General features: G+C 37.6%; 1 protein-coding gene across 4 annotated transcripts in view; it reads right to left on the bottom strand.

Moving 5' to 3' along the window:
- NOX4 (NADPH oxidase 4) overlaps positions 1-16618 on the bottom strand; it is a 182257-nt gene that overhangs the window by 105799 nt on the left and 59840 nt on the right. The gene's annotated exons all lie outside the window — the stretch shown is intronic.

Genomic DNA, 16618 nt, shown 5'->3' with positions numbered 1-16618 from the left:
GCATCTCCTATGGTCTGAAAAAAATTAATACACTTCATCAGACCCTAAACCTGTTTACTTTTCAATTTCTCCATAAACAAGAACCACAGAAAAGCCTCACAATAATGAATCAGGAAGGAAAACCTAAAACCCTAAAATCCCACTCTGATTATTTCATATTTTGTGAGATTTAAGATAAGTCTTCAACTTTCTCTGTTCCGTATTTTTTATCAAAAGGAGTTAAGTAAGATCTACTTCATAGGGATAGTGCATCAAATAGATTTATATGAGTTTTTTTTTCTTTTGCATAAGTAAATCTTGAAGAAAAAACTAAGACTTTGAAAAGCATTGAAATATTTATTTTGATTTTGAAAGTATTAAAATTTTAGTTTCCAAAATTATTTTTCTTGGTTGGCTAAGAGTGTTTTAAAATTAACCTTCATGCTAACCCTAACCCTAAACCTTCATGTTTTAAATTACCCAAATAATTTTAGTATATTTAAAAAGTACATCTTTAAGTTTACCATAGCTACAATAATTATATAAATGATTTTCACAAAGATAATCTCTTAAAACAACAAAGACTATAACAAGAATAATGGTATGAAATAGATCTAACATATGAAAGTTAGGAAAGCAATGACTAAGTCAGTCTTTGGTGGAATGTACCATCTACTCAACTTGATCATTCTCTCATTTTCTCCTTATGCTTATGTTCAATTCCCTTTCACTCCCCACTTTATTTTACTTTCTTCCCATAACTAATCATCAGAAAATACATAGTACATGTAATGAGCTTCTAAGTAGTGAATTACATTACATAAAATCCAGGGTAGGCCACACACACACTTTTTTGAAGTAATGTAAATATGGTCTAAGTATGGAAGAAATGCACAGATACTGTACAAGTATGAGAGAAGTACGTAATTCTTTATAAAGTTCTAGTCACATAATACAATTGCTGTGCCATTCTACTTAGAAAATCTGATACTTTGGTACAGCTTTGATTATAAGTAATGAGTTACCCAAACTTGCTGCTCCTATTGACTACCCTGAGGGTAGTGACTGACAGGTGGACAGGCCAAAAATCTGGAGCAGGTTTTCTATTGGCCATAAATTGAACAAACTGGCATAATGAAATTGGCATGAGCCTACGTGGTGCTACCAAGTTCAAATACTCAAACATGGCTCCTAACCCTTCAGAATCTTAAGATCCAGTTTAGAAGATATCTTTAGAGAAGCTAAACATAACTCAGACCACAGGTGATGATTTGAGTGGAGTGATTTAATGACAGCTTAGTAACGTATAGTAAGTATGAGATCCAGTCCAAAGCAATTTATATTCATTTCATATTATCCTCACAACAACTACTGTAAATAGGAATAACTATTTATCAATTAAGAAACTATTTTAACAGATTAAGTAATATCGCAGCAAGTAAGTGGCAGAGCCAAGAATTGAACCCAGGTTTGACTCAAATTCTATGCTCTTCACCTCTTACTATACAGCATGCTAACTCACTGGATCACTAGATCTTCAAAACTTTCATTTGAAAAAGATAAAGGATGGACAGATCAATATTTACTAAGAAAGTATGTCAGAAAATTTGTAAACATCTATTTCCTACTTGAGTTTCTCTGGTGGCTCGCTCAGTGGCAAAGAACCCGCCTGCCAATGCAGGAGACATGGGTCATATCTCTGGATTGGGAGGATCCCTTGAAGGAAATGGAAACTCACTCCAGTATTCTTGCTTGGAGAATCCCATGAACAGAGGAGCGTGGTGGGCTAAAGTTCACAGGGTCGCAAAAGAGTCAGACACGACTTAGTGACTAAATAACTAACATAACTAAATAACTAAACAATAACAATGAATTTCCCACTTAAACTTCAAAATAACATACAAGGTGTTTTTATTCCCATTTTACAGATGAGAAACCCATATTGTGTAGGTCAGAGATTCAGTCAGTAGTAGTCAAAGCATGGGGCTTCCCTGGTGGCTCAGATGGTAAAGAATCCTTCTGCAATGCAAGAGACCTGGGTTCAATTCCTGGGTTAGGAGGATCCCTTGGAGAAAGGAATGGCATCGTATTCAAAAACTTGACCTCCCTCATTCCAAAAACCTATGTCATGCAAAGCAAATAAGTTGGTTAAAGAAGGAGACATCAAAGAAAGGAGTTCAATATGAGCAAAAGCCTGGAAATTAGGTCAGATAGAGTGTGGTGTGTCTGTGTGTGTGTAAGAGACAAAGAGAGAGTGAGAGAGAAAGAGAGAGAGAAGGGGCTGCTGAACATCAGGCAAGGGAATGTAATTTATTCCTTCTCCTAAATCATAACAGCATTCAGGTTGAACATTACCCCACGTACAAATGGTCCTTATTAGGATAAATGTTGCCATGCAGTACAAATCTTCAGTTCAGTTCAGTTCAGTCGCTCAGTTGTGTCCGACTCTTTGCTACCCCATGAACTGCAGCACGCCAGGCCTCCCTGTCCATCACCAACTCCTGGAGTCCACCCAAACCCATGTCCATTGAGTCGGTGATGCCATCCAACCATTTCATCTTCTGTCTTCCCTTTCTCCTCCTGCCCTCAATCTTTCCCAGCATTACAAATCTTCAGGCCAGTCCAACCAAATAAACAATGTTGTTCCTGGTATATAAAGTAGCACAAAATTTTCTAAAACCCCTTTTAATTTGGAGAGCTTTTATGTTATTTTAAGCTGTTCTCAAGTTTAATGGCATAGGCTGCCTATGTCTATGCCCATTAAAGTGGTATTTTCTTTGTCTCAGAATATAATTATTGCCATTGAAGGAACATGTACTAAAGAGAAAAGATCTACAGACAGACAATGATAAACAAACAAAAATTACCATTCATCAGAAAAAAAAATTAAGCACAGAATCTTGGGGTTTTTGTATAAACACTATGTGTTAGTCAGTCAGAGATATCTAACTCTTTGTGATCCCATGGACTGTAGCCCACCAGGCTCCTCTGTCCATGGAATTCTCCAGGCAAGAATTCTGGGGTACCCATTCCCTTTTCCAGGGCACCTTCCTGATCCAGGGATTGAACCTGGATCTCCTGCATTGCAGGCAGATTCTTTACCCTCTGAGCCACCAAGGAAGCCCTTTGTATAAATTAGGTGGTAAAGATACTGAGGCGATCAAAAGGTAGGACACTGGCAGGTTTTGAACTTAGTTTTAAAAGGAGAAGTAGTACATGCTAGACCGGTGCTTGCTGCTCTAATCTATTTAATCTATTTCTGCAAACTTCATAATACATGTGTGTGGTAAAGATTGGTGGCCTCGAAGGAAATTCAAGAAAGAAGGAATATAGATATACATATAGCTAACTCACTTTGCTGTACAGCAGAAACTAACATAACATTGTAAAGTAGCTATACTCCAATAAAAATTAGAATAAAAAAAGATCAGTTTCCTCATCTTAGAATGAGGGAAAACATTCAGAGCTGTTAGGTAATCTGCCCAAGACCACACTGTCAGTCAGTGGTCAAGTTAGACAAAGGCCATGCTCTTCCCATGGACCAGGCTTGCTCTCCCTGCAGAATTTCCATTCTACTTATGAACAATATTCTGAAATCAAAGGCCTAAGTATGCAATGAATACAATTATATGGCTCAGCATGACTGTATATATCTAGAAAAGGAAGTAGTATATTTCTAGCTAGCCAATAATTGTATGTTATTTTTAAAGTGCAATGAAATGCAATAAACTTACCTTTTCATTGTATTAGTGAAAACTAGGAGTGTTCATTTCTTTGGTACTAGTGCAGAACTATGGGATAGTGCAGAGAGCTAAGGAAGTTGGTGATGGACAGGGAAGCCTGGCGTGCTGCAGTCCATGGGGTCACAGAGAGTTGGACACAACCGAGCAACTCAACTGAACCGAACTGCAGAACTTCTTAGAACATGCAATCTTAAATAAAATATCTCTTTAAAAATATATTTCAAGCCCCTAAAATAGTAATGCACATTAAATATAGACATTGGATTGATAGATAAATTCAAATATCATCTTTTAATCCAGTTACTTCACTGTGACAACATTTGTTAAAACTGAGTTCAATATGTGGTCTCGATGATTTATTTGAATCCCTAGTATCTATATGTATTTCAGCAGACCTAATATACCTGCCTTTTTTTAGAGTTCAATGCAATAACAAAGCTCATTTGAAGTAATGCTTTAAAAAATGCACAGCTCTCCTTTCTACCTGCCAAATAATCCTGATCTTCCTCATTGCCTTACATCCCCACTGAGATATACCTATTTCACACTGATTATTATTTAAGTTTTGGAACTGATTAATTTAAATGATATAGCCTCTGCCTTCAAGAAGCTTACAGTTTAGTGTACTGCCATCCAAAATAATTTTATGTGATGGTGGAAATTATCTAAATCTGTGTTGTCCAGCCATGGGCTACATGTAGCTGTTGAAATGTGGTAGTACAGGCAAAAATTGAATTTATCATATTATTTCACTTTAATTAATCTAAACTGAATAGCCATGCCACAAATTTAATGGGTATAATTAGATATGAAAGCAAGAACAGCAACAAAAACCCCAAATCAGTAATGCTATATAGATGTGTAAGTATGTGAAGTCGCTCAGTTGTGTCCAACTCATTGTGACCTCGTGGACTCTAGCCTACCAGGCTTCTCCATCCATGGGATTCTCCAGGCAAGAATACTGGAGTGAGTTACCATTTCCTTCTCCAGGGGATCTTCCCAACCCAGAGATCGAACCCATGTCTCCTGCATTGGAGGCAGATGCTTTAACCTCTGAGCCACCAGGGAAGATGCTAATATAGATGTGTAATGACCTCTAAAGAGTATACAGAGATGATGAACTCTGATTATGACATTCTGGAAAGGGCTTTGTGGGATAAGCAACTGAAGGATATGGAGATCCCAATGTTACAGGAGAGGGAAATGGAATTCCAATATGAGAGATTACAATGAACAAAATACACTGTTTATTCCCAAACTAGTAGAAGGGCTAATATCTTTTGCATTATATATTCCCCTTATAACCATACTCACTGCCAAATCTCTTCAACTCTCCAGCAAGTTTCTTCCATGTTTTAAGTTTTCAATGTATTTCTAGTGAATTAATTTTTCGAAGCAAATAATAACTATATAATTTTTTAAATATGGCAAGTGCATTTAAAAGTTAAAAGGAACATTCTTATATTGTTGTATCTCTCAAAATTAAATGAAAAATCATTTGAAAATGAAAAAGGAAAGAAAAAGATGTTAGTCAATTGGAAGCAAAGTCTTGCCAAGTTAAGACAGTGATACAGTCGGGGATGGAGGTACACAGACTGTGGGAATAAGAATGCTTATTACTAATTTTTTTCAAGTATTATGTTTCAAAAGAGATTTGAAGTATCTGTGGGAATGTCTAGTGTTCCTCAATCAGGAGAAATCAAGGATTTTATGGTGTATCAAAATATGTGGCTGTGGACAGTATTGTTTTTGCGCTCATAAGGATTTCAAGATGCACTCAACAGCGTTTCCACGAAACAGGTTTCCTTCTGTTTCTCCATTTTGCCTCAAGAAATACTTCAGTTATACTATTAAGTTTTTAATGCCTTGTTGTGACAGAGTCTTTGAAAGTAATATAGTACACAGAATAAATCTTACCAGATTAAAACACAGAACTCACAAGAACATTTTCTGGTAAAAGTTAAATACAACAAAACACCATGCCTCCCAAAAGGAGTGTCACAAAATCATCTCTACTTTAATTGCAAGTTACAAATTTCTAACAAAGGCAGTGTAGCTTATGAGACCTTTATGTTTTTAGTGATTTTAATTCCTTTTTAAAGTAGAGGAAAAAGTCCCAAAAGGAATCTATCTTTTACCTAGTATTCTATAACATACAAAATGCTCCTTTTCTTTATAGAAAACAATATAATACCTAATTACTGGCCATTCTTTTCACTTTGCTTCAAGTACAAAAAACAAAAAGCTTAAGAAAATAACAAAATACACCCAAATTCAATATTTCAAAGCCCACTGGAATTCACCGGATTCTGTGGAATCTACTAGAATGTACACTACTTAAGATCAAAGATTTGTCTTGTGTTTAAAACAGGGCCTGTAATTCGTAATGTGTTAATAAATATTCATTGAATGGATTAATAAATTCTAGAAGTATATAAACAATTTTTGCGGCGTCTGTTGAAACATTTGATTAAGGAGTCATCCGGTTTTAACAGAGAAGTTAGTTTGAACTCATTCTGACTTCAGTAAAGATGTCTAGACTGTCACAAATGGCATTTAATAAAATAAACCATGTGTGCACATTCACCTTTGCAGGGAACAGCACTAAATTAGTGTGCAGCTAAGACTATCCCTCTTCACCCTTGAGTACTGTGAAGTCCAACCTGAGATCTCAGTCCTGCCCTGAACTGAGTCCATCCTAACCTAAGTCATCAAGAAAGTCAAGCCTATCTCAGCATCCTCTGAAAGCAGAGCGCTTTTCTAAGCTAAGGACTCAGTATACCTCAGGGAGGCTGTAAACATCTGGATATTCACCCAACCAAAGCTTCTATTCTCGGCCGTTGTCTGGTCTAGCCAGCTTCTTGCTGGAAACTTGCCTTTGCATTCTTTCCTGGGCTCCTGCTTTGGATGCCTGAATGTATTTGCACCCTTCAGCTTGACCGGAGCAACATAATGGATGTATGACCCGTGTGGTCTCACAGGCTCCCACTCTTAGAGCGGCTGCTGTTGCTAAGTCAATTCAGTCGTGTCCAACTCTGTGTGACTCCAGACCACCAGGCTCCCCCATCCCTGGGATTCTCCAGGCAAGAACACTGGAGTGGGTTGCCATTTCCTTCTCCAATGCATGAAAGTGAAAAGTGAAAGTGAAGTCACTTAGTCATGTCCGACTCTTAGGGACCCCACAGACTTTAGCCTACCAGGGTCCTCCGTCCATGGGATTTTCCAGGCAAGAGTACTGAAGTGGGGTGCCATTGCCTTCTCCAACTCTTAGAGACACATTGTAATTGATTAAGTGCTCTGTTGCCATCATCTTCAAATGCTTAACAATTTATTATCAAGGGGCCCTGCATTTTCATTTTGTAGTAAGCCCTGGAATTAAGTATCCTGCCACAGACTCTGTGTGGCTGGCAAAACAAAGCCTTGGAATCTAAGGACCTAGGATCAAGATTCAAACCTTCCTTAAGTGTGCAAAGTAAAGTAGGTCATTCTAATAAGCTTCCTCAGCTGAAAGAAAGACAGTACCTGTTACCCTCTACTTAACAGGTTTATAAAGGAAAGGACTTTGATCTCTTGGGAAGGAAAAAAATATGTAAGCATCCAATATTTGTTACTATTTCCTCTGCTTTCAGGATTTACTAAAATGGCAGTGTGGGATAAAAGGATTATTCCACATTTCAGAAAAACACTGATATACTGGAAATATTTCTTATAACAAATTTAGCCTTTATTCCGTCTCCTTCTTCCCCAACCTTCTTACCCTGTACCTCTAGTCAGAACCATTTGTTATTATAAATAAGGCCCCAGGAGAAAAACCTAGGTTAAAATTACATGAGAAAGTATTAGGTCTGAAGTTTACTATTTCTATCCTCAAAATGGGGAGAAAGTAAACTCACAGTTTAGAAGATTAAAAATTCATTAATAAGTGTAGCTTGTAGCATAAATTGAGCTTCCCTGGTGGCTCAGTGGTAAAGAATCCACCTGCCAGTGTTGGAGATGTGGGTTTGACCCCTCAGTCAGGAAAATCCCCTGGGGAAGGGCACAGCAACCCACTCCAGTATTCTTGTCTGGAGAATCCCATGGACAGAGGAACCTGGCAGGATACAGTTCAGGGTTCGCAGAGTCAGACACAACTGAGCATGCATGCACGCACACACACACGCACACACAGTAAAAATCAATTTATGTACATGAAAATGTCTTGTATATATTACTTACATCTATCTATATATGTGGCAACCTTATGACAGAAAATACCCCATAATCTGAGTTCCCATACCTACCTTTCAGGATAAAATATCAACAAATGTAAATAAATCATGAGAATTTAGGAATTATTACATAAAAAATCATTTTTACCTAAGAATGACTATAAATCCTATGAATAGGAAATTAGAAATGAGAAAAATATACACATATCTAAAGGTCATAGTTGTGTAGAACACTATATTTATTAACATATGGAAAACCTAAAAATATTATGGAAAGGGACTTTGGATTGTATATAACAAAGACTTACTTTCTCAGGAATTTTACTCACTCTATATATTTAAGTTAAAAATTAAAAACCAAAAAGTGAAAGAAGACAAAGAGATGAAAAATTTTCTCCCATGATCCAAAGAATTTCAAGCCACAGGGGCACACAAAAATCTCCAATAAAAATATGCCAGTCTACAATACAACCAGAATAGTCAAGACTTCAAAGTTAATTCCTCTGGCACATGAATTGATATTCTAGTTGCCATAATAACTTATTATCTAAACAACACTAAATGTAAGTGACAGGCCCAGAATGGCAAGCCAAGTGACATTTAAACAAATACACAGATTATTTTTATTGTTGTCTGCAATACTTTAATGTTTGAAGAAAATTGTAAGGGCCTAGAAGTACAACAAATTCCTACATAAAGGCAAATTAATGCAATTCCATGTAATCTGGCAAATACTGAGCGAATGATGACTTGTGAAAGGAGTTTCACAGATAAAGATCAGTAAGAAATAGTCCTATCCTAACCAACAAGGACCTACTGTATAGCACATGGAACTCTGCTCAGTGCTATGTGGCAGCCTGGATGGAAGAGGTGTTTGGAGGAGAATGGATATATGTATATGTATATGTATGGCTGAGTCTCTTTGCTGTGTACCTGAACCTACCACAACACTGTGAATCGGCTATCAGTTCAGTTCAGTTCAGTGGCTCAATTGTGTCTGACTCTTTGCGACTCCATGAATCGCAGCACACCAGGCCTCCCTGTTCATCACCATCTCCCGGAGTTCACTCAGACTCACGTCCATCGAGTCCGTGATGCCATCCAGCCATCTCATCCTGGGTCGTCCCCTTCTCCTCCTGCCCCCAATCCCTCCCAGCATCAGAGTCTTTTCCAATGAGTCAGCTCTTCGCATGAGGTGGCCAAAGTACTGGAGTTCAGCTTTAGCATCATTCCTTCCAAAGAAATCCCAGGGTTGATCTTTAGAATGGACTGGTTGGATCTCCTTGCAGTCCAAGGGACTCTCAAGAGTCTTCTCCAACACCACAGTTCAAAAGCATCAATTCTTCGGTGCTCAACCTTCTTCACGGTCCAACTCTCACATCCATACATGACCACAGGAAAAACCATAGCCTTGACTAGACAGACCTTAGTCGGCAAAGTAATGTCTCTGCTTTTGAATATGCTATCTACGTTGGTCATAACTTTTCTTCCAAGGAGTAAGTGTCTTTTAATTTCATGGCTGCAGTCACCATCTGCAGTGATTCTGGAGCCCCACAAAATAAAGTCTGACACCGTTTCCACTGTTTCCCCATCTATTTCCCATGAAGTGATGGGACCGGATGCCATGATCTTAGTTTTCTGAATGTTGAGCTTTAGGCTAACTTTTTCACTCTCCTCTTTCACTTTCATCAAGAGGCTTTTTAGTTCCTCTTCACTTTCTGCCATAAGGGTGGTGTCATCTGCATATCTGAGGTTATTGATAGTTCTCCCGGCAATCTTGATTCCAGCTTGTGTTTCTTCCAGTCCAGCGTTTCTCATGATGTACTCTGCATATAAGTTAAATAAGCAGGGTGACAATATGCAGCCTTGACGTACTCCTATTCCTATTTGGAACCAGTCTGTTGTTCCATGTCCAGTTCTAACTGTTGCTTCCTGACCTGCATACAGATTTCTCAAGAGGCAGGTCAGGTGGCCTGGAATTCCCATCTCTTTCAGAATTTTCCAGTTTCTTGTGATCCACACAGTCAAAGGCTTTGGCAAAGTCAATAAAGCAGAAATAGATGTTTTTCTGGAACTCTGTTGCTTTTTCCATGATCCAGTGGATGTTGGCAATTTGATCTCTGCTTCCTCTGCCTTTTCTAAAACCAGCTTGAATGTCAGTGAGTTCACGGTTCACGTATGGCTGAAGCCTGGCTTGGAGAATTTTGAGCATTACTTTACTAGCATGTGAGATGAGTGCAATTGTGCAGTAGTTTGAGCATTCTTTGGCATTGCCTTTCTTTGGGATTGGAATGAAAACTGACCTTTTCCAGTCCTGTGGCCACTGCTGAGTTTTCCAAATTTGCTGGCATATTGAGTGCAGCACTTTCACAGCATCATCTTTCAGGATTTGAAATAGCTCAATTGGAATTCCATCACCTCCACTAGCTTTGTTCATAGTGATGCTTTCTAAGGCCCACTTGACTTCACATTCCAAGATGTCTGGTTCTAGATTAGTGATCACAGCATCATGACTATCTGGGTAGTGAAGATCTTTTTTGTACAGTTCTTCCGTGTATTCTTGCCACCTCTTCTTAATATCTTCTGCTTCTGTAAGGTCCAGACCATTTCTGTCCTTTATCGAGCCCATCTTTGCATGAAATGTTCCCTTGGTATCTCTAATTTTCTTGAAGAGATCTCTAGTCTTTCTCAATCTGTTGTTTTCCTCTATTTCTTTGCATTGATCGCTGAAGAAGGCTTTCTTATCTCTTCTTGCTATTCTTTGGAACTCTGCATTTAGATGCCTATATCTTTCCTTTTCTGCTTTGCTTTTTGCCTCTCTTCTCTGCACAGCTATTTGTAAGGCCTCCCCAGAAAGCCATTTTGCTTTTTTGCATTTCTTTTCCATGGGGATGGTCTTGATCCCTGTCTCCTCTACAAGGTCACGAACCTCTGTCCATAGTTCATCAGGCACTCTATCTATCAGATCTAAGCCCTTAAATCTATATCTCACTTCCACTGTATAATCATAAGGGATTTGATTTAGGTCATACCTGAATGGTCTAGCGGTTTTCCCTACTTTCTTCAATTTCAGTCTGAATTTGGCAATAAGGAGTTCATGGTCTGAGCCACAGTCAGCTCCTGGTCTTGTTTTTGTTGACTGTATAGAGCTTCTCCATCTTTGGCTGCACAGAATATAATCAATCTGATTTCTGTGTTGACCATCTAGTGATGTCCATGTGTAGAGTCTTCTCCTGTGTTGTTGGAAGAGGGTGTTTGCTATACCCCCACACAAATTAGAATACTTTTTAAAAAGGAAATAATCCTATCTTCAAAAACACTACAATTTACCTAGGATATATCACCCTACCCTCACACAAGTTAGAAAGCTTTTTAAAAAGGAAATAATCCTATCTTCAAAAACACTACAATTTACCTAGGATATATCACCGTGCTGTATTTTCTTTCCTCTTTCATATTCTAACTCACAGATGCATAATGGAGGTAGGCTGCAACAAACACTGGGATTTTCTACTGTTCAACTACAACTTCAGCTATCACCTGACTTTCTCCCTTTTACCGAAGGTTTTATATGCATGAGTCTGTGTGTGCTCAGTTGTGTCTGATTCTTTGTGACCCTACGGACTATAGTCCTCCAGGCTCCTCTGCCCATGGGATTTCCCAGGCAAGAATACTGTAGTGGGTTGCCATTTCCTACTCCAAAGGATCTTCCCAATCCAGGGATCGAACTGGTGTCTCTTGTATCTCCCGCACTGGCAGGTGGATTCTTTAGCACTAGAACCACCTGGAAGCCCATATTCTCCTGTTGTTACCATTTTTCAATTGCTAAGTCATGTCCAACTCTGCAACCCAATGGACAGCAGCACACCAGGCTCCTCTGTCCTCTGTCTCCCAGAGTTTGCTCACATTCACGTCTGTTGAATCAGTGATGCTGTACTACTTTTGGCTTAACCTACAGCTTCTGGGCCTTCCTTTCACATGGCTTTGCCAAGTTTCCATCTGACATTCTAAGAAGGGCACGTGCCTCTCCCCAGAAAGAAAATCCCACAAGCCTCTCCTCCCTTCTACACGAGAGTGGGTAAAAGGAAACCTCAGTACAAGTGCTTCTAAAAGAGAAGGTTCTTGGGAACCAGCAACTTCTAACACTTCACTATGTTGCATATATACCTTCAACAGTATATTTTTAATTTCCTTCTCCTCAGGGCATAGTAGAAGAAAGATAAACCAACACAATAAGCCTCATCTCATAAGCATTTGTCTGCTCCAGGTTAATTTCTTCACTTTCAAATCCTATGAAGCTGACAATGCCTCTGGTTCACTGAATTTGTTGACAAAGGCTGCTCACTGTGTTCCTTGGGTTTAAAGAACAAATGTTTTTAGAAACACACTCATAGAAAGCCATTCCTTTTAAAGTTTCTGAAAAAAAATGATTTAAGCAGAATATAAATCATGCTCTACAATCAACTCATGCCAGAAAGTAGTCCCAAATGGCAGAAAGCTCTGTTTAAAAGAATAACTCATGTATCATTTATGTATAATAATAAAATATGGTCTGAAAAGTCCAGCTGGCTCAGTTATTAGTATTTACTATTATTTGGCTCTCACTATCATCCACACATCTGAGGAGGACCTCCCCCTTTCTTTTCCAGAATTCTTACATTATATTTTGCCTCTTATGTAAATAAAATGTAAAATACAATTACCACCCAGGCAACACTTCCTAGAGCTAAAGCCAGTGGGAGTGCTGACTGTCTTAAAATTGAGAAGCTAAGGTGCCAAATCTCATTTACAATGTGTTCCCTGTTCCCTCCGTGTGCCTTTCAAAGGAGTTGGGTGAGGCTCTGGGCTGAGACTCTGTGACATTCATAATTGCTTTTCGCTCTAATATCCCTTTTATCAGTAAGTGAGAATGGCAGTATATCTCTCCTCCTGATGAGCTCTTCAAAGGAAAATGAAGAAAGAAACGTCCAGTTACATTTATGTCTGGAAAGAGGAAACATTTTTGGCTTGTCAATATTTTTTTCTGAACGTCTTCTGAATTGAAATATCTTTAAATGCATTGTAAAAATAGCCATCTCCTATAAAAGTGTATTAAAAATGAGGAAAAAAAATTCCTTAGGAGAAGGTTTGTTTTAAAGTCCTCAGATAAACCTTTATCATTAAAATCGATTGCCCTTTTGAGGTCTAACAACATTATAAAGATTGTTGCCCTTTCAAGGAATATTCTCTGATCTGCTAAGCAATTTTCATTACACATTCACCAGATTACTTTGCTGATAGGAAAATCTGGGCTCTTGAAAAAAAAAATGTGTGTTTATAAAAAAAAAAAATTATTGTTCAACCAATTAAATGTGCAGTTTCTTCCTTACACAGGTATTTGTATTAGTGCAAGTATAATTTTTTCCTGCTAACATTTATTCAGTATATCTATATTCTGCCTACATTGCTGCATTCACTTATTTAAACCTATGAGACAACTCTATCATATGGATATTCCATTATTAATCCCATGTAACGGATAAACAAGAAAGAACAAACTATCTGGCAAGGTCCTACAGCTAGTAAGTGATGTAAGCTCTTAATTGCCATGCCACACTGATCTCCTAGGGAAAAAAATAATGTATTTTAAAAATCCATTTAATCACTGAAAAATAATTGAGTTTGGTGTATATGAAATATTCTTTTCTAGGGTGTCAGGCAATAGAAATGCTTATAAATATTGATGGAAAAAAATCTAATACATAGGTAAAAAGAATAAAAACTAGGTTAAGCTAAAGGCATGCATAATCAAGCTAACTGGGCTTCCCTTGAAGCTCAGTTGGTAAAGAATCTGCCTGCAGTGCAGGAGACCATGGTTTGATTCCTGGGTCAGGACGATCCCCTGGAGAAGGTAATGGCTACCCACTCCAGTATTCTTGCCTGGAGAATTCCATGTACAGAGTAGCCTGGCAGATTCCAGTTCATGGGGTCAAAAGAGTCAGACATGACTGAGCAACTAAGCACACAGCAAACAATCAAGGTAATTGGATCCTAAATAATATTGTATGTAATATTTTGAGCAAAGATAAGACTTCCACTTAGCCAATACAGATTGCATACCCCAGGAGCACCACATTTAATTTCAATTTCCAGTTTTAAATGGGATACAGGGAAGCCATGCCATTAGCCAGCTTGATTTAGTAGTTAAGAATGTGGGCTCTGGAATCTATTTCAAACAAGAAATAACTTCATAAAAATGAGAGCTTTCCAAAAACAGAACGGGATTTTCAAAATTAGAAATTTACTTAGCTATGTTGTAGGGAGATTGAAAGAATCTTGGTCAAAATCATTTTTTGAACTTTCTTCAAAACGAGATTTTATAAAAACAAAATTGATTTTAGAAAATTATATAAACCAATTGCTCCTCCTTATTATAAAAGTCAACAATTTCAAATAGCTTCGCTGTTGAATTAAAAACCTGTCTATGATTTCTAGCCTATGTTGATACTTCAATTTTCTGCACTACTAGAATTCTGGAAAATAAAGTATGTTTACACTTGGAAAATATGTAATTTAAAATTGCCTTTAGCACTTTCAATTGATTTTTTTTTAATTTCAAAATAATAAACAATGCTTGGAAACTAAAGCTTATAGAGTACATTGTTCTTCTATACCCTATTATTTTACTTAACACATTGATGGAGAAAAAGCAAACGACCAACAAATAGTGAGTTTCTGTTCAAATCTAGATACTCTTAAGAGGGGAAAAAAACAAACAATAGACTGAGAGAAATATTTGCAAACCACATACCTGACAAAGGACTTGCATTCTTTACAAGGGCATTGCTTTTTAATATAAATCCTTAAAACTCAAAAATAAGTAAAACAAACCAAAACAAAAGATTGAACAGAAATCTCATCAAAAAAGATGATGGGAAATGGGACACGAGGTGCTCATTTACATGTGTCTTTAGGAAACGGCAAAATGTGACAGCGCTACACACCTATTAGACTGGCTAAGATCTAAATCAAGCAATACCAAATGCTAAGGAGAATGTGGACTAACACTGATTTGGGGAATGCTAAATGGTACATCAAGGCTGTATATTGTCACCCTGCTTATTTAACTTATATGCAGAGTACATCATGAGAAACGCTGGGCTGTAAGAAGCACAAGCTGGAATCAAGATTGCCAGGAGAAATAATAACCTCAGATATGCAGATGACACCACCCTTATGGCAGAAAGTGAAGAGGAACTAAAAAGCCTCTTGATGAAAGTGAAAGAGGAGAGCGAAAACGTTGGCTTAAAGCTCAACATTCAGAAAACGAAGATCATGGCATCCGGTCCCATCACTTCATGGGAAATAGATGGGAAAACAGTGGAAACAGTGCCAGACTTTATTTTTTGGGGCTCCAAAATCCCTGCAGATGGTGATTGCAGCCATGAAATTAAAAGACACTTACTCCTTGGAAGGAAAGTTATGACCAACTTAGATAGCATATTCGAAAGCAGAGACATTACTTTGCCAACAAAGGTCCGTCTACTCAAGGCTATGGTTTTTCCAGTAGTCATGTATGGATGTTAGAGTTGGACTGTGAAGAAAGCTGAGTGCTGAAGAATTGCTGCTTTTGAACTGTGGTGTTGGAGAAGGCTCTTGAGAGTCCCTTGGACTGCAAGGATATCCAACAAGTCCATTCTAAAGGAGATTAGCCCTGGGTGTTCTTTGGAAGGAATGATGCTAAAGCTGAAAATCTAGTACTTTGGCCACCTCATGGGAAGAGTTGACTCATTGGAAAAGACTCTGATGCTGGGAGAGATTGGGGGCAGGAAGAGAAGGGGACGACAGAGGATGAGATGGCTGGATGGCATCCCCGACTCGATGGACGTTGAGTTTGAGTGAACTCCGGGAGTTGGTGAAGGACAGGGAAGCCTGGGGTGCTGTGATTCATGGGGTTGCAAAGAGTCAGACATGACTGAGTGACTGAACTGAACTGAACTGAACCAGAAACTTCAGTATAAATTCAAGAAGCTTGTTTTGAATAGCTGTACTTTACTTGTATAACCAAAAGCTAGAGAGTAAAATTAACAGAGCATTTTATAAATAAAAAATATATCTAAGTCTTCAACAATGGAACAAATAATAGCTTCAATAGATTTATTTATAGATAGATCTTTTGCAATAAAAAAGAACATTTTGAGAAGTGTTCCATTTTGAAAAAGCTGTAAGATTTATCAGTAATAGTTTTTTCCCCATACTAGAAGCGTAATCTATGTAGCTTTATTAAAAATTAAACTTCACAGAATTACAAACTTTTAGTTAGAAGATGAGTAAATTCGACAGATTTGAGTTTAGCACAGTGACTACAATTAATACTACCATGTTGTATACTTGAAATTTGCTGAGAGTAAATCTCAAGCGTTCATGCTAGAAAAAGAGGTAACTATGTAATGTGATAGATGTATTAATTTGCTTGTACACTTTAAATATATTCTATTTTATTTTTCAATTATTCTTCAATTAAAAATTAAACTTCATAAACTATGTATACTACAGAATACTTAGAGTATTGTATATTTGTTGCATGACACATTTCAGTATTAGAATAATTGTTTTCTTTATTTTTATCTATAATATACAAAGAACAATTAATTCAGTTGGTATAACAGATTGAATACGTAAGTCATTCTGTACATGTGTTTGGTTATT

This window comes from Ovis canadensis, chromosome 21 (assembly GCF_042477335.2).
Source record: "Ovis canadensis isolate MfBH-ARS-UI-01 breed Bighorn chromosome 21, ARS-UI_OviCan_v2, whole genome shotgun sequence".
Taxonomy (NCBI): Eukaryota; Metazoa; Chordata; class Mammalia; order Artiodactyla; family Bovidae; genus Ovis; species Ovis canadensis.
Note: the sequence above shows the minus strand (reverse complement) of the source record. Positions and strands in the feature narration are given on the sequence as shown.